At 36.5% G+C, this 22359-nt stretch overlaps 1 non-coding gene across 1 annotated transcript; it reads right to left on the bottom strand.

Annotated features, from left to right (window-relative positions):
- Positions 1-4342: 4342 nt before the first annotated feature.
- LOC141699374 (small nucleolar RNA R71) lies at positions 4343-4449 on the bottom strand. Its single transcript, XR_012565842.1, has one exon. It is a non-coding gene; the product is annotated as a small nucleolar RNA R71 (small nucleolar RNA).
- Positions 4450-22359: the final 17910 nt, after the last annotated feature.

Here is a 22359-nt window from a genome sequence, read left to right as displayed (position 1 = left end):
TTTAAAATCAGGATGATTGTTGACTTGTCTTATGTGATTGATGATGATTTCACTAGCTTCATCTTTAGACTTTAGGAAATATGTACAAGAGAACTTTGAGAAATCATCCATATTACTAGGCAAAATCTTTTTCTTGAGATAGACAACACATTGACTGGTCCAAACAAATCCATGTGTAATAATTGCAAAGGTTCTTCAATTGTTGAATCAAGCTTCTTTCTGAATGATGCTTTGATCTGCTTCCCTTTCTGGCAAGCATCACACAATCCATCCTTAGTAAACTCCACTTGAGGAATACCTCTTACCAGTTCTTTCTTGACAAGCTCATTCATGGTCTTGAAGTTTAGATGGGAGTACAGCTTCTTGTGCCATAGCCAACTTTCATCTTGACTTGCTTTACTGAGAAGATAAGTGACAGAATCTGCATTAGATGAGTTGAAGTCAGCTAGATATATATTCCCTTTTCTCACTCCAGTGAGAACCACTTTGTTGCTCTTTTTGTTTATAACAACACAGGCTTCTGAATTGAAGGTTACCGAGTTGCCATTATCACAAAGATGGATGATATTCAACAAATTATGCTTGAGACTATCCACTAGGGCAACTTCTTCAATGATGACATTGTCTTTTGAAATCAAGCCATATCCCACAGTATAACCCTTGCTGTCATCTCCAAAAGTAATACTTGGGCCAGCTCTTTCCTTGAACTCAGTGAGCAGGGTAGAATCTCCAGTCATGTGTCTTGAGCAACCACTATCTAGATACCAAAGATTCTTTCTGTTTCCCTGCACACATCAAAATCAAATCAAGTTAATTTTGGTACCCAAGTTTCCTTGGGTCCTGCCTTGTTAGCTTTCTTCTTTGATTTCTTAGGTTTGATCTCATTTGACTTGAGAATTTCTGATTCATCCTTAGTCATTTGAGTTGGACCTTTGAAACCAATCATTATAATAGAATTGTCATGCACATTTTAATTAACAGAAAAAGGCATGCTATTTGCAAACATGTTATTCCAATAAGGCATGCTAAATGGCATTTAAGGCATACTAAATGCAGCATAATAAGGATTAGATGCAAATGGCATATTAGCAAATTGTGCATTCATATTCTGAGCAGAAATAACATTCATAGGCATGGTAAGCATAGCAGTCATGTTGGGAAAACAGGGATGTGCAGACATAGGAGTAGGCATGGCAAGTTTGCAATTAACAGATAAAAGATTAACACTACCACACTTAATACATATTTTTCTTGGTGCATATTTATCAGGTGTGTAGTTGTTATGTTTGTTAATTCCTACTTTCCCATTCCTATTATTTTTCTTTTTAGTTTCTATTTTAACCTCAATCTTTTCTAATATGTCATTCAATTGCTTGATAGATAGATGACCAACATTAACTTTCCTCTCCTTCTTAACTTGACTAGATTCTCCTTGAATAAAGTTCTTAGAAACTGATCCATATTTCTCATTTAACTTAGCTAGTTTAGCTTTGCTAATAGGTTTACTCACAGCCGACGGATGTGGCTCTTTATCACTCGACGGATAATCCTTCTGATTATCCGATGGATGATTTTCATCATCCGTCGAGTCCACATCTGTCAGCAATCCTTCAACCAAATTGGACTCAAGCTTCTCTTTACTCTTCTTCCATGCTGCATCACAAAAGGACTCAATACCTTGAACTTTAGTGATTTGAGCATGGACATCTCTGGATGATTTCCATGCTTTAATCACTTCATCTCATTCAAACTGCTTCTTTAAAATCTGTTCTTTCTTCAAGGACTCAGTTAATTCATCCTTAGCAATCTTACACTCAATTCTCAATTTTTCAAATTCAATAAACTGAGACTCTAGCACATTATTCCTCTCACTTAAAAACAGATTATTTTCTTTAATTTTAGCATTTTCCTTGGTGAGGGACTTAAGTGTAACAGGCAAGCGATATAATTTTTTGGACATATCATTGATTGTATCATTACACTCAGCTTTAGATAAATGTGCTAGGTTAGTGGTGATTACCTGAAAACTTGAAGAACTTATTTATGTTTCATCAAACTTGGACATCAGGGCTAGGTTGACATAGCTTTTTTCTTCATCTTCATCCAATCCATTAGCGGCCCAGTTATTTTCTTGTGTAATGAAAGCCCTTTCCTTTTTCTTGAGCAACTCAAAATATTTTTGTTTATAATCAACAGGCTCAAACTTCTTCTTGCTAGAATCTGACTTTCTACACTCATTGGCAAAATGTCCTTCCAAGCCACATTTGAAACATTTGAATTTAGATTTATCCACCATGTTTCTATTTGATTTGGCTACTCCAAAATTGTTTTTGAATTTGAGCTTGGAAAATCTTCTGTATAGGAATGCTAAATGTTCATCAATATCATTCATGTCATCTTGGCTCAAGGGATCTTCATTTTCAGCTACCAGCCCTTTACCCTTGCTTTCACAGACATTGATGTAGACACAACAGCTTCTACCTTCATCTCTTTCTCTTTCTCTAACTCAACAACCAGTGTTATGGACCCTCCTTTCTTCCTTCCTTTCTCCATCCTCTCATCTTGCTCAATTTTAAGCTCATAAGTTTTTAGGATGCCATACAGTCTCTCCAAGGTGAACTCCTTGTAATCCTGTGAATTTCTCAATGAGACTGTCATTGGCTTCCACTCTTTTGGAAGAGATCTAAGGAACTTGAGGTTAGAGTCTTTTGTTTGATAGACTCTTCCATGTAACTTCAGAGCATTTAGTAGCTTTTGAAATCTACTAAAAATATCAGTGAGAGACTTACTTTCTTCACAGTGGAAATGCTCATATGGCCGAATCAGTAGTTGCATCTTGTTCTCCCTTACCTGCTTAGTACCATCACAAATAATCTGGATTGTGTCCCAAACCTCTTTAGCTTTTTTTACAGTTAATGATGTTATCAAACATATCACCATAAACTCCATTGAATAAAATGTTCATGGCCTTCTTATCTTTCCTGACTTGCTCAATATCAGGATCTGACCATTCATGCCTAGGTTTGGGAACAGATGGTTCATTACCAGTTGTAGCTCTCATTGATACATGAGGACCTCTCTCTATGAAATCCACATAGGCCTCATCTTGGGAAAGAAGATGTAGGTGCATTTTCACCTTCCAGTGGTGATTATTATCTTTGTCCAGAAATGGGATTTTGACTCCAACATCCTTCTTGTTCATCTTGATGTTTGTTATGATCTTTACACTCTTTGTACTTCAAGAGCTTGCTCTGATACCAATTGTTATTCTCTAACAATACAACAAGAATTACAGAAGGGAGGTTGAATGTAATTCTGGCTACTTTTTCAAGATTTTTAAAACAGTTCTAACTCGATAAATATACAAGTGTTTAAATAGTTATATAAATCAAAACACAAAGTAATAAAAACAAGCTTTTAAAACTTTCTGGTGGATTTGAAAGTATCCACCATATATATATATATATATATCGAATGAGAACCCTGTGAAGCTTGAATAGCTCACAACTGCTTACAAGTAGAAAAAACAAACTACAGAGAAATTCTTGACAAGTACAGCTTTTTCTTTCTCTCTTTAAAATGTGTTTGCTTAGTTTAATATTCTACTAGCTACACTTGGTTTATATGTCACCAAGTTTACATGACAATAAGATAAGATAATAAAACAAAACATATCTAGTCTAACTCCATGATGTTTCACTACTCTATTCCAGCATCTTTGAATATCTTCTCAATTGCATGAAAATGATAATGCTTCTTTGTTCTCAAATTCCTGCTTAACAGGCTGCCACATTCCTTTTGCAAACACCCAACACATGTGACTGTGTTGTCACTGTCAACAAATATTTGAATTTGATCATCCGTCGGGTACATGTTTGTCATCCGTCGGGTAGCTTTATTGATCATCCATCGGTTAGCTTTGTTGATCATCTGTCGGGTAGCTATTTGTCACTTGACTCAATTTCACTTATACAAAATTAAAAGACATCTCATATTTACAATTAATCAACCTATTCTACATATCCACTAGGAGTCAACATGACTCATATACTCCTACAGAATCTACACAAAGTTGTTTGCAGAAATATGTTATAATGCTTAGTTGTTACATAAGCTACTCACCCGGTGGTTGTCAAATTGTCATCTGGCGGGACTATAATAAATCATCCTTCGGGACTATATTTGATCATCTGTTGAGTGCTACAAAATACACTAAGTTAAATCTACTAAGGTGTTTTGTTTTATTTATCATCAAGTTTACAACATATTCCTAACAATCACCAAATGGGAGGATCTTGCTCAAAAGTTTCTCACTAAATTCTTTCCTATAGGAAAGACTGTTGCAATCAGGAATACTCTTACTTAGTTTGTACAACAAACTAGAGAATCTTTGTGTGAGGCTTGGGATGGATATAAGGAAATGCTAAGGAAGTGCCTACACCATGGCATGCCTGATTGGATGATTATAAACTGTTTCTATAATGGTTTGGGCGCTCAGTCTAGACCTATGCTCGATGCAGCATCTTGTGGAGCCTTATGGGCCAAAATCTATAATGAAGCTTATGAGTTGATTGAGCTAATGGCAGCTAATGAATACCAGAATCCTACGCAAAGAATGTTGCAAGGCAAGGTATCAGGAATTCTGGAAGTGGATACAGCTACTGCTATAGCTGCTCAACTTCAAGCTTTGACGATGAAAGTGGACTCTTTGGCTAATTATGGAGTTAATCAAATCACTACTGTTTGTGAGCTTTGTGCGAGGAGCACATGAAACTGAGCAGTGTGCTATTTCTAGCGAATCAACTCAATTTATGAGTAACTTTCAAAGATCACAGCAACAAGCTCCATCCACTTATCATCCAAATAACGACAATAATCCTAACTTCAGCTGGAGTAACAATCAGAATATGGTACAACAATCTTATTAGCCATACACAGCAAAGCAGTATAACCCTCCTGGTTTTCAGCAACCGCAATATGCCCCTAGGCAACAACTTCAACTTCAGCAGTTACCACAAGATAATGAAAAATCTGAATTGGAGGAGTTGAGGCTCATGTGTAAGAGCCAAGTTATTTTTATCAAGACCTTGGAGAATCAGATTGGGAAGATTGTTATTGCATTATTGAATCATCAACCTGGCACACTTCCGAGCGATACTGAAGTTTCAGGCAAGAAGGAAGCTAAGGAGCATGTTAAGGCAATTACATTGAGGTCTGGTAAGGTTATAAATCCTGAAAAAGCTAAGACTCCAGAATCTGAAGTTGAGGCGGAAGAAGAAGAAGTGCATAAGGAAGCGAAAGTGAAACCAAGGAAGACTACTGTTGAGCACACTCCTCCTGAGGTTAATACAAGGGAGAAACAGATCTATCCTCCACCTCCTTTTTCTAAGAGGCTACAGAAGAAAAAGCTGGATAAACAATTTGAGAAGTTTCTGGAGGTGTTCAAGAAACTTCACATCAACATACTTTTCGCTGAAGCTCTTGAACAAATGCCTAATTATGCGAAGATTATGAAAGGTATTCTCTCTAGGATGGTGAAGCTTGATGACTTAGATATCGTTGCTCTCACGGAAGAATGCAGTGTTGTACTGCCACAGAAGTTGCCTCCGAAGCTTAAAGACCCTAGAAGCTTCACTATTCCATGCACCATTAGAAAGGTGTCATTTGACAAGTGTTTATGTGACTTGGGAGCTAGCATCAATCTGATGCCCTTGTCAATCTTCAAGATATTGGACTTGCCTGATCCAAAGCCTACTTATATGAATTTGCAGTTGGCCGACCATTCTATTACATATCCACAAGGTATTGTGGATGATGTCTTGGTCAAGGTGGATAAACTCATCTTCCCTGCTGATTTTGTAATTCTTGATTTTGAGGAGGATAAGAAGATTCCCATAATCTTGGGAAGACCTTTCTTGGCTACAGGCCGAACCTTGATAGATGTATAGAAAGGTGAGTTCACCATGCGAGTGATGGATCAGGATGTAACTTTTGATATGTTCAATGCCATGAAATTCCCTACAGAAAATGAGGAGTGCTTTATGGTAGAGATGGTCGATTCTGTGGTCAATTCTGAACTCGATCGATTGCTAAGGTCTGCTACCTTGGAAAAAGCCTTGTTGGGGAATTATGATAGTGAAGATGATATATGGGATAAGCAGTTACAATTTCTGAATGCTTCTCCCTGGAAGAGGAAGATGGATATGCCTTTTGAATCTCTTGGAATGGAGGAGATGAACAAATCTCCTAAGCATCTCAAGCCATCTATTGAGGAAGCTCCTACTCTTGAGTTTAATCCTTTACCTCAACATTTGAGGTATGCATTTTTAGGAGATGCATCTACTTTTCCTGTTATTATTGCATCTGACCTTTCAGGTAGTGATGAGGAAAAACTCTTGAGAATTATTAGAGAATTCAAATCGGTAATTGGTTGGACTATAGAAGATATCAAGGGAATCAGCCATTCTTATTGCATGTATAAAATTCTGGTAGAGGAAGGAAGCAAGCCTACTGTTGAGCAACAGAGAAGGCTAAATCCAATCATGAAAGAGGTTGTGAAGAAGGAAATCCTTAAGTGACTAGATGCATGGATCATCTATCCTATTTTGACAATTCATGGGTGAGCCCGGTTCAGTGTGTGCCAAAGAAAGGAGGTATCACAGTTGTTGCTAATGAGAAGAATGAGCTCATTCCTAATCGAACAGTCATGGGGTGGAGAGTTTGTATGGATTACAGGAAGCTGAACAATGCCACGAGAAAAGATCACTTCCCTCTACCATTTATTTATCAGATGCTTGATTGATTGGCTGGGCATGAGTACTACTATCTCCTGGATGGCTACTCAGGATATAATCAGATTTGTATCGCTCCAGAAGATCAAGAAAACACTACATTCATGTGTCCTTTTGGTACTTTTTCTTTCCAAAGAGTTTCTTTTGGGCTATGTGGAGCGCCAGCCACTTTTCAGAAATGCATGATGGCTATCTTCCCTAATATGATTGGTCAGAATGTGGAGGTGTTCATGGTCGATTTCTTTGTGTTTGGTGATTCATTTGACGAGTGCTTGCAGAATTTAGGCGACATTCTCAAGAGGTGTGTTGAGACTAATTTCGTTCTCAATTGGGAGAAATGTCACTTTATGGTATGACAGGGCATTATTCTTGGGCATAAGGTCTCTAGTAAGGGTATTGAGGTGGACAAAGCCAAAGTGGGGGTCATCGAAAGTCTTCCCCCGCCAATTTATGTTAAGGGAGTTCGCAGTTTTCTTGGTCATGTGGGCTTCTACAGGCGGTTCATCAAGGACTCCTCAAATATTTCTAAACCTTTGTGCAATTTTCTGGAGAAAGATGTCCCGTTTAAGTTGGATGACGAGTGTGTGGCTGCTTTTGAGTTCTTAAAGAAGAGTTTAATCATGGCACCTGTCATAACTGCACCTGATTGGAGTGATCCGTTTGAGATGATGTGCGATGCAAGTGACTATGTAGGTGGAGCAGTTCTTGGGCAAAGAAAGAACAACATATTTCATGTAGTCTACTATGCTAGTAAGACTCTAAATGGTGCTCAACTGAACTACACTACTACGGGGAAAGAACTTTTGGCTATTATCTATGGTTTTGAGTAATTTCGATCTTATCTACTTGGGACGAAGGTGGCAGTTTTCACTGATCACGCTGTCGTTCGATTTCTCGTCTCAAAGAAGGACTCGAAGCCTAGATTAAATTGATGGGTTCTTTTACTCCAGGAGTTTGAATTAGAGATCAAGGACAGAAAAGGGACTGAAATACAAGTCGCTGATCATCTTTCGCGTTTAGAGGATCCAAGTGCAACTTCACTGGATAAGATATTAATAAATGAGTCTTTTCCCGATGAGCAGCTGTTTGGAGTGCAAGAGGAAGAACCATAGTTTATAGACGTTGTGAACTACCTTGTGAGTAATATCATATCTCCCGACTTGTCATATGCTTGAAGGTAGAATTTTATGCATGAAGTGAAGTGGTATATGTGGGATGAGCCGTTTCTTTTTCGACAAGGAGCTGACCAAATAGTCAGGAGATGTATTCCTTATAGCGAAATCGGGGGGGGGGGTCTTGCAAGATTGCCACTTAACGGCTTATGGATGACATTATGGTGGAGAAAAGAAAGCAGCTCGTATCCTTCAAGCAGGTTTCATTTGGCCAACTTTTTTTAAAGATGCTCATCAGTTTGTTTTGAAATGTGATCGATGTCAACGTGTGGGTAATATGTCCAAGAGGGATGAGATGCCTCTTAATGTGCTTCTCGAGGTTGAAGTCTTCGATATTTGGGGAATAGACTTTATGGGGCCATTTGTCTCATCTTGTAACAATCAGTATATCTTGTTGGCGGTTGATTATGTCTCGAAATGGGTTGAAGTTAAGGCATTTCCAACAAACGATGCGAAGATAATGCTTAATTTTCTTCATAAGCAGATATTCACAAGATTTGGAACTCCAAGAGTCATAATCAGTGATGAGGGGTCGCATTTTTGCAAACACAAGTTCACGGCTATGATGCAAAGGTATAATGTGAATCATCACATTGCTACGGCTTATCATCCTCAGACAAATGGTCAAGCTGAGGTATCTAACAGAGAGATCAAGCACATTTTGGAGAAGGTTGTGTGTCCATCGAGAAAATATTGGTCTTTGAAGCTTGATGAAGCTATTTGGGAATATAGAACAGCATACAAGACTCAATTGGGAATGTCGCCGTTTCGTTTGGTTTATGGTAAGGAGTGTCATTTTTGAAAGGAATATGTCCTAAGTCCAATCATGTATGAGGATTTAGGAATAACTTTTATGTAATCTGTTTTGATTTCATTGATATTAATAAAAGACTTGTTTTGTTTTTATTACGGGCTTTATCTATTTAAGTGTTTAAATAAGATATACCATAGTTTAGAGTAAAGCTTTTTATGGATTATGATGAGATCATAATAGTGAGACCTAAAAGATGATAACTCTAAACCTAAATAGTTCCTGGTCATAGGATTACTAACTGGTAATTAATAATCCACAAAGATCGGTACATACTATGCTTGCTTCATTATGAAGGATGTCTGTTCTCATAGACATTTGTGTGGTGACACTATAGCTAGTATGTAGGTGCTTATTATAGAATAAGTTCACTGAACATGACTCACCCAGCTGAACAACTGATGGAGTTCACTCACGTATCAGCAGTTGTTCATATAGTGATAGTTGTACAAGTATCCTTAAACTTGAGGTCATCATAGTCATCTTGTGTACACTGAACTATGCTTTGGTTTAGTTCTTAGTCTCCAAGGACAATTATTAGGGCTCTACTGGGTATAGGAATTTGTACACGAAGATAGTGTATGATCAATAAAGGATCTACCCCTTCCAGTGAAGGAAGCGAATGTTCAAGGCTGATCCACTTATGCTAGTTCAGAAATCTCTGGCCAGAGTGAATGAAATTAGAAAGGAGTTTCTAATTTGCATAGAACTAAGCATAGTAAATGGTAAGCAAGTGATTGAATTAGATAGGCTTGACACGAGATCCATGCCTTGTATTTAATCGGGACATTGTAGGGTAAAAGGAGTTTATTGTACGGTAACTATTCACTGAATAGGTTCTTGGTATTCTAAGCAGTGAATTCATATTATCCGGATAGTCGCGATATGCTGAGAAGTATCCCTCACGATGTAGAATAAATGTGATTAATTAATTAATCATATCTAATAAATTAGAGAATTTATATAAATAATGATAAAATAGTTTTATTATTATTTATTTCTACTACCGGCTTAATATTGAACCTACAGGGTCACACCATAAAAAGAGAATGATTTAATGGTGGAAGAATTAATTAATAATGGCTAATAATTATTTATTTGTGAAATAAATAATTAATTGGCAAATTTAATAATTTATTAAATGAGATTTAATTGATTATAAATTAATTAAGAAAAGTTCTTAATATTATTAATTAAAGATTTAATTTTTAGAAATTAAATCAAGAGAGAGAATTATTTCTAAAGTGTTTAGAAAAAGGATTAATAATTAAAAGGTGTTTTAATTATTAATGAGAATAATAAATGGGATAATAATAATATTTATGGGAAAATTTCAGCTGAAAATTTTGCCTATAAATATATTATTATAGACCCTATTTTTATTTGAACCCCAAAACCCAAAAAGTTTGGAAAAACCCAATTCTCTCCACCTCCTTCCTCCTCCTTAACATCGTTTTCTTGGTGGATACCGGTGGAGTGCTTCACACTTGAGGAGCAACTGCTAAGAATCTCTGATCGTTGTCTCTGAATTATTTTAAAGGTTAGATTCGATCCCTAAATTTTTACCACGATTTATATGCTTTTATTTGGATTTTGTATGTGCGAAAGTGTTTTGCCATGCCCCCACTGCGATTAAAAATCCAACAATGGTATCAGAGCATAGGTTGTATGCATATAGATCTGTGGTAAAAATTTCAGAATTTTACGTGCTTGTATGAATTAATTATGATTTTTACAAGTTATATCATGGTTTAATTTTGTTTGATGAGAAATCGTTTCTCAGAATAATTTTGAATGTTGATCTTGGTTCTACAAGTGTTGTAGATCATCTGGGTATTTTTTTTATAATTTTATGATGTATAGATTTTTTATTATGAATTTTTGAAGTTGTTGCAATTAAAATTCGTAATTAAATAAGTATATATATATATAAATTGTAAGTTTGTATATGTATATATATCTGCTGTTGCTTGTCTGTCTACTACTGCACGGAAGAAAAGATAGAGAAAAACACCACAGCAGTAACGGCAGATACAGATAATGTCAGTACGGCGGCACAACAACCGAGGAGGAAAGCGGCGGCTGCTGCAAAAGAAAAAAATAAAATAAAGGGTGTCGCGCATTCCGGGAATGCGTTACACCTTCTGATGCATTCACGGAATGCGTTACACCTTTTAATAGCTTAAAAGGGTTGTAACGCATCACTGGAATGCATTATAGGGCTTGTAACGTGTTCCTGTAATGCGTTACAGCCCGACTGTTTACATTAAAATTGATTTTCTGGGAGTTTCGTAACTCCGTTTTAGGCGTGCAATATACCGTTGGATTCGTTTTTCTGAGACGGATCTAATGGAGTGATCAATTTTAGTTTATATAAAAGTTTTGAACTATTTATATTTCCGAAAGTGTTTTAAAGCTGTTTTTTAACTGTTTTAACTGCTTTTAATTGCTTCATGTGATACATAGAGATGTATAATGCTTAGACTAATATGCTAGATGATGTAACATGCCTACCTTGATGTTTATTCATGTTTATATATGTGATATATGCTTACTTTATCATGCGATGATAGATTTAGGTGAACTTAAATGAACATAAGGCGTTTGTTAGACAACCTAGTATAGTAAAATTGTTTCATAACCTTAATAACAATATTATGAATACAATCATGAGATTCTTGTGTTTGTGAAACACGTAATTGAATATGAATTTTCGATATGAGAGAAAGGATGATTCTGTCAACAATAGATTTCTATCTGTAAGAAAGGGTTATTAAGTGACGCCTCTTGACAATGCTCCACCCGATCTGGGAATCATCTGATTATTGATTATTGATTTGAAATATATAATTTAAAAGGAATAATCTCTTTATAATATGATTATGATTGTAACGTAATATAATCCCTCTAAAATTAAATAATATCAAGTAGTAATTGGCCAATGATACAACGGGCTTGTGTCGGTCATAGCCTTCCAACATGATAGAAAGTAGTTCTTATTTTTGAATCATTGTCGGTTCGTGCTACAGCCGAGGGCTTTGATTTCGAAATAAGAAATACTTGTCTATTACATAGAGATGTATACATTGAATAAGAATCTAAAGGTCGGTACATGCTACAGCCGTGGGCCTTTGGGGACTGATTCAACTGTACGGAATGTTGGGTTATACTTGACTTAGAATATTGAGTTTGTCGTGCCACATCCGAGACTCAATTATTCAAGAGGCTAAAGTTTGATTAGGGAATAACATAAGATGTAATTGACAAGAGTTTTCTGCCTATTGAACATTACATGGCGGTTCGTGCTACAGCCGGGGTTGGGTAATGGAATGTAGGATCCCTATTCCCACTAGCATTATGAATGCTTAATTTTTCACGTAGGGGGTTGAATAAATTATGTAAACTAGTGGGAGCCACTTATGAATAAAGACCCGATTCATATAGTGTTTTAAAATGAAATCGATTATTTGCTAAATGTTGTTATGTGTTTATCATTTACAGATTTACTTTGTACGTTATGTCTTCTGCACTATCATTCAGGAGCATACTGGATGCTCACAAATTGACTGGTCCTAATTATGCTGACTGGCTTCGAAACTTGAGAATTGTTCTCAGGATTGAGAAGCTGGAATACGTGATTGACTCACCTAAGCCTACTGAACCTGCTAGTGATGCACATAATGATGAACATGTTGTGTATCGTAAGTGGGTAGATGATGCAAATGTTGCTCAATGCATCATGCTAGCTTCCATGAACATTGAGCTACAGAAGCAATATGAGCATATGGATGCTCACACTATCCTCATGCATCTACAAGAGTTGTATGATGTGGCAGGGAGGACAGCTCGATATGAGATATCGAAGGAGCTGTTCGGTTGTAGGATGTCTGAGGGATCATCTGTGAATGCCCATATACTTAAGATGATCAATTTGATTGAACGTCTTGGACAACTTGGTTTTGCCATAGATGGGGAGCTGAGCCAAGACTTAGTCTTGCAATCACTTCCGAGTTCGTTCTCGCAGTTTGTTGTGAACTTTCACATGAATAAGTTGGATGTCAGCCTGCCTGAACTCCATAACATGTTGAAGACTGCGGAATCGAATTTTCCCCCTAAGAAGAGTTCTGTTCTTCTAATTGGTGAAGGTTCCAATCCTAAGAAAAGGAAGAGGAACCCTTCCAAGAAGAAGAAAGTAGGTGAAGAAAAGCCGGTTCCACCAAAAGCTGAAGACCCCAAGGGCAAAGTTGTTTGCTTTCACTGTAACAAGGTGGGGCACTGGAAGAGGAACAGCAAGGTTTACCTTGCAGAATTGAAGAAGAAGAAGGGTAGTGAGACTACCGCTTCTGATTCAGGTATGTTCATGATAGAAGTGAATATGTCATTAAATCAAATTTCTACTTGGGTATTAGATACCGCCTGTGGTTCTCAAATCTGTAATTTGTTGTAGGGACCAAGGAGAAGTAGGACACTTGAGGAAGAGGAGGTGATTCTACTGATGGGAAATGGAGCAAGAGTAGCTGCTGAAGATGTAGAATCATTTCATTTACATATGCCTACGGGCAAGACTATTGTTTTAAATAATTATTATTTTGTTCCCTTGATTGTGAGGAATATTATTCCCATGTTAGACTTGGCTGGATTTTCATTTATTATTGAGAATAATGAATGTTCTATTCTTGGAGATAATATTCTTTATGGACGTGGTACTTTAAATAATGGTCTGTATAAATGTGATATAATTTACTTCAGATTGAACAAACTAATAAAAGAAAAGGGATGATGAAAATCTCACTTCAAAGTGGTAATGTAGTCTCCATTTAGTAGACATGGAGAGAGGACTGCAAATTTGCTAGGAATGGTACACACAGATGTATGTGGACCAATGTCTAAGCAAGCCATGGGTGGATTTTCATACTTCATTACTTTCATAGATGATAGATCTAGATTCGGATATGTGTTTGATGAAACACAAGTCTGAGGCCTTTGAAAAGTTCAAAGAATATAAGTATGAAGTGGAGAAACAAACCAAACATAGTATTATAATTCTTCGATTAGATCGAGGTGGTGAATACTTGAATGGAGAGTTTTTGGATTATCTCAAAGTAAATGATATAGTCTCCCAGTGGACGCCTCCAGATTGGTATCTGAAAGGAGAAATCGAACTCTGTTAGACATGGTTCGGTCCATGATGAACTATGCAAATCTTCCAGTATTCCTATGGGGTTACGCATTGGAAACCTCAGCATATTTATAGAATAAGGTGCTTTCCAAAATCTGTTCCTCAAACTCCGTATGAGATATGGAAAGTAAGGAAACCGAGTCTTAAACACGGTAAGATTTGGGGATGTCCAGCTTATGTCAAGAAAGTTGACCCAGATAAGCTGGAATATCGATCCGTAAAATGTGGTTTTGTGGGATATCCTAAAGAGACTTTAGGGTATTACTTTTACACCGATCATCGGGTGTTTATCTCCAGACATGCTACCTTCTTGGAAAAGGAGTTTATCCTTGAAGGAAACAGTGGGAGCAAAATTGAACTTGATGAAGTTCAAGAAGCACAAACTACTACGGATCAAGTGGATACACCTGTTCTGACTGAACAACCTTTTGTGGAACAGCCCATTCATAGGTCAGGGAGAGTGTCTCGCCAACCTGAGAGGTAATATGGCCTTGTCATTGAGAATGACAATGAGTTATCGATCATTGATGATGACGACCCTGTAACCTATAATGAGGCTATGAGTATTGTTGACTCAGAGAAATGGCATAGTGCCATGAAATCCGGAATGTAATCTATGTATACGGGATACAAAAGAATGATTAGAGCAGATGGCCAGGTGGAGACCTTTAAGGCCAGGCTTGTGGCAAAAGAATTCAAACAAAGGCAATGAATTGACTTTGATGAAACCTTTTACCTGTAGCCCTATTATAATCAGTTCGGATTTTGCTTGCGATTGCTGCTTACTATGACTATGAGATCTGGCAAATAGCCAGATGGTTTTCTTTCCAAGAGAAATGAAAACCTAGTGTGTAAGCTGCTGCGAACCATATGTGGTTTAAAGCAAGCTTCTCGAAAGATGGAACATTCGTTTTGATGAGACAATCAAAGAGTTTGATTTTATCAAAAATGAAGATGAACCGTGCGTCTACAAAAGGGTTAGTGGGAGCGCGGTAACATTTCTTGTATTGTATTGAATTAGAGTTGACACACATAACAACATAGTAGACCCACTCACAAAGCTACTTTATGAAAGTCACTTTGATCGTCATAAAGACAAGATGTGTATTAGATACCAGAGTGATTGGCTTTAGTACAAGTGGGAGATTGAAAGGAATATGTCCTAAGTCCAATCATGTATGAGGATTTAGGAATAACTTTTATGTAATTTGTTTTGATTTCATTGATATTAATAAAAGACTTGTTTTGTTTTTATTACGGGCTTTATCTATTTAAGTGTTTAAATAAGATATACCATAGTTTAGAGTAAAGCTTTTTATGGATTATGATGAGATCATAATAGTGAGACCTAAAAGATGATAACTCTAAACTTAAATAGTTCCTGGTCGTAGGATTACTAACTGGTAATTAATAATCCACAAAGATCGGTACATACTATGCTTGCTTCATTATGAAGGATGTCTGTTCTCATAGACATTTGTGTGGTGACACTATAGCTAGTATGTAGGTGCTTATTATAGAATAAGTTCACTGAACATGACTCGCCCAGCTGAACAACTGATGGAGTTCACTCACGTGTCAGCAGTTGTTCACATAGTGATAGTTGTACAAGTATCCTTAGACTTGAGGTCATCATAGTCATCTTGTGTACACTGAACTATGCTTTGGTTTAGTTCTTAGTCTCCAGGGACAATTATTAGGGCTCTACTGGGTATAGGAATTTGTACACGAAGATAGTGTATGATCAATAAAGGATCTACCCCTTCCAGTGAAGGAAGCGAATGTTCAAGGCTGATCCACTTATGCTAGTTCAGGAATCTCTGGCCAGAGTGAATAAAATTAGAAAGGAGTTTCTAATTTGCATAGAACTAAGCATAGTAAATGGTAAGCAAGTGATTGAATTAGATAGGCTTGACACGAGATCCATGCCTTGTATTTAATCGGAACATTGTAGGGTAGAAGGAGTTTATTGTACGGTAACTATTCACTGAATAGGTTCTTGGTATTCTAAGCAGTGAATTCATATTATCCGGATAGTCGCGATATGCTGAGAAGTATCCCTCACGATGTAGAATAAATGTGATTAATTAATTAATCATATTTAATAAATTAGAGAATTTATATAAATAATGATAAAATAGTTTTATTATTATTTATTTCTACTACCGGCTTAATATTGAACCTACATGGTCACACCATAAAAATAGAATGATTTAATGGTGGAGGAATTAATTAATAATGGCTAATAATTATTTATTTATGAAATAAATAATTAATTGGCAAATTTAGTAATTGATTAATTGAAATTTAATTGATTATAAATTAATTAAGAAAAGTTCTTAATATTATTAATTAAGTATTTAATTTTCGAAAATTAAATCAAGAGAGAGAATTATTTCTAAAGTGTTTAGAAAAAGGATTAATAATTAAAAGGTGTTTTAATTATTAATGAGAATAATAAATGGGATAATAATAATAATATTTATGGAAGAATTTCAGCTTAAAATTTTGCCTATAAATATACTATTATAGACCCTATTTTTATTTGAACCCCAAAACCCAAAAAGTTTGGAAAAACCCAATTCTCTCCACCTCCTTCCTCCTCCTTAACATCATTTTCTTGGTGGATACCGGTGGAGTGCTTCACACTTGAGGAGCAACTGCTAAGGATCTCTGATCGTTGTCTCCGAATTATTTTAAAGGTTAGATTCGATCCCTAAATTTTTACCACGATTTATATGCTTTTATTTGGATTTTGTATGTGTGAAAGTGTTTTGCCATGCCCCCGATGTGATTAAAAATCCAACAATTTTCTGGTGGAGCTTGAGCATAAAGCGTATTGGACTTTGAAGAAGTTGAATCTTGATTTGGATGCAGCTGGAAAGAAGAGGATGCTTCAATTGAATGAACTCGATGAGTTTCGACTTCAAGCATATGAAAACAACAAAATGTATAAGGAGAAAGTCAAGAGGTGGAACGATAGGGGTCTAGTGCTCAAATCATTTGTGCCGGATCAACAAGTTCTTTTGTTTAACTCTCATCTCCATCTTTTTCCTGGAAAGTTGAAGTCAAGGTAGTCAGGGCCGTTTGTTGTCAAAACTGTGTTTTCACATAGAGCGGTGGAGATTTTTGAGAATGATCCAGGCCAAGCATTCAAGGTAAATGGCTAGAGGTTGAAGCATTACTATGGTGACATGGTAAACTGCGAGGTGGTTAGTGCCATTCTGTTGTCCATTTGATCTCGCATTTCTACGTCAAGCTAACGACGTAAAGCAAGCGCTTCTTGGGAGGCAACCCAAGTTTGTTGTACATTAGTAGGTAGAGGAAGTAAGAAGAAAAGAGAAAAACACAAAAAAAATCAGAAAAATAGAAAATTTCAGGGCCAACTTCAGAAGCTTAGCACGCCCGCGCTAATCTAGCGCGCAGCCTTGCTGAAATTCCAGAAACCAAGCACGCCCGCTCTGATCTAGCGGGCGGCCGTGCTGGTTTGGCAGAAGGTGAGCGCGCCCGCGCTGGTCTAGCGCACGGCCGCGCTGGGGTCCCTATTCAGAAAAAATAAAAGGCAGTTTTTGAAGAGAAAATTGAGGTTTTTAATAGAAAATCAATTTTTACCCGATTTTTACCCTTCCACATCCCAAATTTACCTCTCCAAAACAAACCCATTATTCCCACTAACCCCATAATCAATTCCCACTTCTATTCTATATCTAATTCTCTTCTCACCTCCTATATATACACACACTTATATACAAACTTCTCCATCACTTCTCAAATTCTCAAACACAATTCTCTCTCAAAAACTTATCTTTTATTCTCTCTTATTCAATCCCAATGGCACCCAAGAGACAAAGAACTCAATTCAGCAGCAGCATCACTGATTCTTCGAGTGCAGGTGGTGCGAGACCGAGGTTTTCGACTCCCGAGGCTAAAGCGGGGTATAAGAGGCTTATCTCAAAGCCTATAGCAAAGGAGCGAGGTTTTCTGCCATAAAGGAAAGTTGGTAAGTTGTTGGAGATGATCTTGGAGATGGGCTGGGTTGCTTTTTGCGAGGCACCCGCTGATGTGCCCATGAGTGTTGTTCGAGAGTTTTATGCTAATGCTAAGGCGGAGAAGAATGGTTTCACTGTTGTAATAACACCAATTTTTGAGAAATTTTGAAACCCTTATGAATAGTGTTTTTGCTGAACGAGAAAACTTTTCATGCCACGCTATGTAGGGGTTCTGTTATTGATCTTATGGGATATTATTAGTACTCTATGTGGTATATAAGTGTATGTAAAGATCGTCAGAATCCAATTCCGAACACTTTGATTTTTCCCGGAAATCCACAAGATACGGAGAGAATTGAGTATAAGGTAACAGGATAAAAAGGATTTAAATTAAAGGATTATAAGAGAGGATCATAGAAGGAATACAATATATTGAGAAAGGTTAAGGGAACCTAAGTAATAAGATCCCGGGTATGATCCCTCAAACGATAAACGAGAACGAAAGATAAGCGAACCGTAAAACAAATAAGTGACCAAGAGACAAGCTTGTACAAGAAGCCAGGGATTGTGACATCATCAAACCACAAGGTGTGGACAAGTGGGAGCATTATGACATGTGCAAGGTGACACAAGCATGACATGGGAAGGAAGGAGGTGTGGTGGCTTTTTAACCACACAAATTCAAGGGCAACAAGGTAATTAACTAAATCAAACACAAAAACAAGCCAACCAAGCCAAGCAAAATCATTTTCATCAAAATCAAAAAGAAACCAAGGCATGGTTCATCATGCTCTCGGCTTTTTACTATTGCAAATGGGCAAGAATTCAAAAACTCAAGATCCAAGCCTCCTAAATTGGTGAGTTAATTCCATAATCATCTTCATGCTTAGTTAGGGCTATATCATGAGTTTAAGCCATCAATTCCTTCTCAATCTTCTTCATTTAATCAAAGAAGAAGACAATGAATAGTGTTTTCAAGTTCTTAACTTGAAGTTTTTCTTGTTTTCCTTGAAGATCCAAGCATTCCTAAGACTTCTCAAAGCTTCTTAAGGCTTCCTAGCTCCTCCCACCACTTCAAGGAAGGTATACCATCTCCAAACCCTAGATTCCTATGTATTATAAGATGATTTTGATTAGTAGGGTGATATGGTAGCTTAATGTTGGTGATTTAGAGTTTGGGATTGAATTGGTATTGAAATGGAATGGTAAATATTGTTGTTTTGATTAAAAGAACTTAAGTATGGTTAAAGTTAAGCTTAGGCATAAGTATGAATGTTAAACTTGAATTGGTTGGGGCTGTTATGATGTGGTTTGGAGGGATATTGGTTGTATGATTGATTTGGGGTTGATTTGTGGTTGGTATTGAATGGTTTAAAATTGGGAAAACGCGTAAACATAGCCGTCGTAACGTCCGATTTTCTTTAGACTGTTTTTGTGCATAACATTAGGACCCGAGAACCCCCTGCTAGATTTTGACCATTGCCATGTTTAGATAGTTCATATTACGAGCTTCGTTTTGATATGTAGTTCGTTCTATTCTGATGCACGGTTTAGGAGAAACGACCGTTTCAAGTAACGGCGTTTCACGAACGAAACTTTTCCCCTCGCCTTACTTTGAAGCATAGGTTAAAGACCAAAAAGGGTTAATTAATGTATGAAACATTTATGGTAAGTGTGTTAGGCAGTTGGTAAGACACTCGCGAAGGAATTGCTTTAAAACTCGTAAAGGTTAAATTATTAAAAATGGTGGAGCCGAGGGTACCCGAGTGACTTAAGCGAATCAGTGAGCGCAAAACAAGCGTTAGAGTCTAAGTTAGTTAAAGTATAGATTTACAAGTGATTTTGGTTTAATTCCAACTTACTTGTTGTTTATAGGTTACCAGACTCGTCCCGAGCCTTTTATCACCCCAAGTCGCTCAGGCAAGTTTTCTACCCGTTATACTGTTGTTGTGATGAATATTTGTATATGCATGATCTTGTGATAAATGCATGTTGGTTATTTAGCAAATTCTTGCGATATATTGTAGCATGTGATATGGTATATATGCATGCCTGTTTCATATTCTTGGAATATATATCTGTTGGTTCAGTTGATAATACCTATGCTAGAGGATAGCGGTAACTTGCATATACCCTTAGTATAGGGACCCAAAGGTGAAAATATTTTCTAAAAACCGGGAGTCGAGGATCCCGAGTAATCTTGTATATATGGATATGGATATATATATATATATATTTATATATATATATGGTTATATTTTTCCAAACTATTAATCGAATAAGGGTTATTCGATAACTTTAGCTTTATTTTATTAATGAATATTATTTTGAATATTCATTCGAGGACTTATGACTCCTTTTACTTTATTAATGAATATTATTTTGAATATTCATTCGAGGGCTTATGACTTCTTTTATTTTATTAATTGAATATTATTTGAATATTCATTTGAGGATGTATGACTCCTTTATTTTATTTAATGAATATTATTTATAATATTCATTCGAGGTATTATGACTCCGCTTATTACTGAAATATATTCTTTATTTCATTAGAGAATAAAGTGTTAATAATCAAACTTATTTTCGATTATTCAAATAAAGATAATACTTTCATATAAGTATATCTTTGGTTATTTAATGTTTATTTCAAGTATAAGTTTTAATACTTCTACTTCAATTATTTTTATAAAGATTATTCTTTATGGGAATATTATTTAAATAATAATATTCAGATATTTTCTAATATATGGGGACTGATTTACTTCATTAAATCAGCTTTACTCCAAACACTGTTTAAAGTGTTTTCGAGTCTTCAAAATGATTTTTAAAAGTTAGAGCGGATCCGAAAACTCATTTTTATATTTAAGATCTTCCTTTTTAAGGGGATTTAAATACTCGCTCAAAACCTGGGGAATTCGGCTCTGTGGTGTGTTTCATTGGATGTTTCAAACTCTGTTCATACTTTACATAACAGAGGTTCCAGGAAATGTTTAAGAGATATATATATGTGGATATATATATACGGGACTAAATAAAGTATCTCGTAACTTTATTTCATTCAATAATATTTCAAAGATTGAATCTATTCAAATCTTGTCTTGTAGTCTCATCTATGTGATGAACTTTTGAAACTGATTATAACTTGAACGGTGGTAGTTCAAGTAGTATTGGGAAAGATATAAGTATATTGGGGTATTTGGTAACCTCATCTTTTAAACTTATATCTAATTAATAATTGTCTTATGAATGACAAAGATTTTCAGAAAAACGTTGAGACAAGGTTAGATATATGAGATCACCTTGCAACGATATTTTTTTATACAGTTATACACTGGGACTTTGTGTATATTATGCATGGAAGAGGACTTCCAATATTTTGAAAAGTATATATGTATATATACTGAATATTTTGCGACTTCATCGCATTAAGATATCAAACTTGGTTCATTTCTTTTGACCAAGACTTTCATGAGTATTATGAGTAGGCTCATATATTGTAAATCATTATACATATTATTTTGGTGGGCTTGCTGCTCACCCTTGCTTTATTTCTTCATCACACAACAACAGTTAGGAAAGATGGCCAGACTCCAGCAGACCCAGCGCAAGCGCGTGGGAAGCGTCCCGCGTCTTCGCGTTGATGTTGTAGCTGCTATAGCTGCAGAGGTAGATCTATTGTAGATCAGACCATCTACTTTTGAGAATCAATTATGTATAATTATAACTTGTGGTAGATAATGGCAATTAACTGTAAATTTATCAAGTAATCATTTTGGGTTGTAATAACTTTTAAATTGTGGATTCAAAGACTTGTACTTATTTAAATTTCATCTCTGAGACTATAATGGGTTGTGGTGTGTGTTAGTGTGGGGTCACAGCATAAGGTTATTTATTATTAATTAAGTGAAGTGATATTGTGGAAAGAAAGACCGTGATGACCCGGATCCCCGACCCCGAATCTGGGGGTGTTACAACGGTGGTTCAGGGGATGACGGTGGAGTACAGTGCGGATGCGATAAGGCGGGTGATTGATCAGCCTGTGACGAAGCCCGGTCAGGATACCTGGAATGATAAGACTCCTGAGGACTTTGATTTGGATTTGATAGTTGCTACTCTGTATGTGCCTGAGACTTATTGGAAGTTCAAGAGGGGCACGACTGATTATGCCACATTCCCTGCTTTGTGTATGAACAGGTTTGCACGCGCATGGAATTCTTTTATTTGTGCTAATATCATGCCATCTTCTCATATGCATGAGGTTACTGTGGAGCGTGCATGGTTGTTGTGTGGTATTCTGTAGGGTGATTATGTGGACCTTGGTAGGGTTATTAACCAAGGTATTATGAGGTTTTTGCGAGGGAGTACTACGGGTTCCATACCCTATGCGTCCATTGTGACAAAGTTGTGTACGGCA

The sequence above is a fragment of the Apium graveolens genome, chromosome 11 (genome assembly GCF_009905375.1).
Source record: "Apium graveolens cultivar Ventura chromosome 11, ASM990537v1, whole genome shotgun sequence".
Classification (NCBI taxonomy): domain Eukaryota; kingdom Viridiplantae; phylum Streptophyta; class Magnoliopsida; order Apiales; family Apiaceae; genus Apium; species Apium graveolens.
The sequence above is the reverse complement of the archived record's forward strand: the minus strand, read 5'-3'. Positions and strand labels throughout refer to the sequence as shown.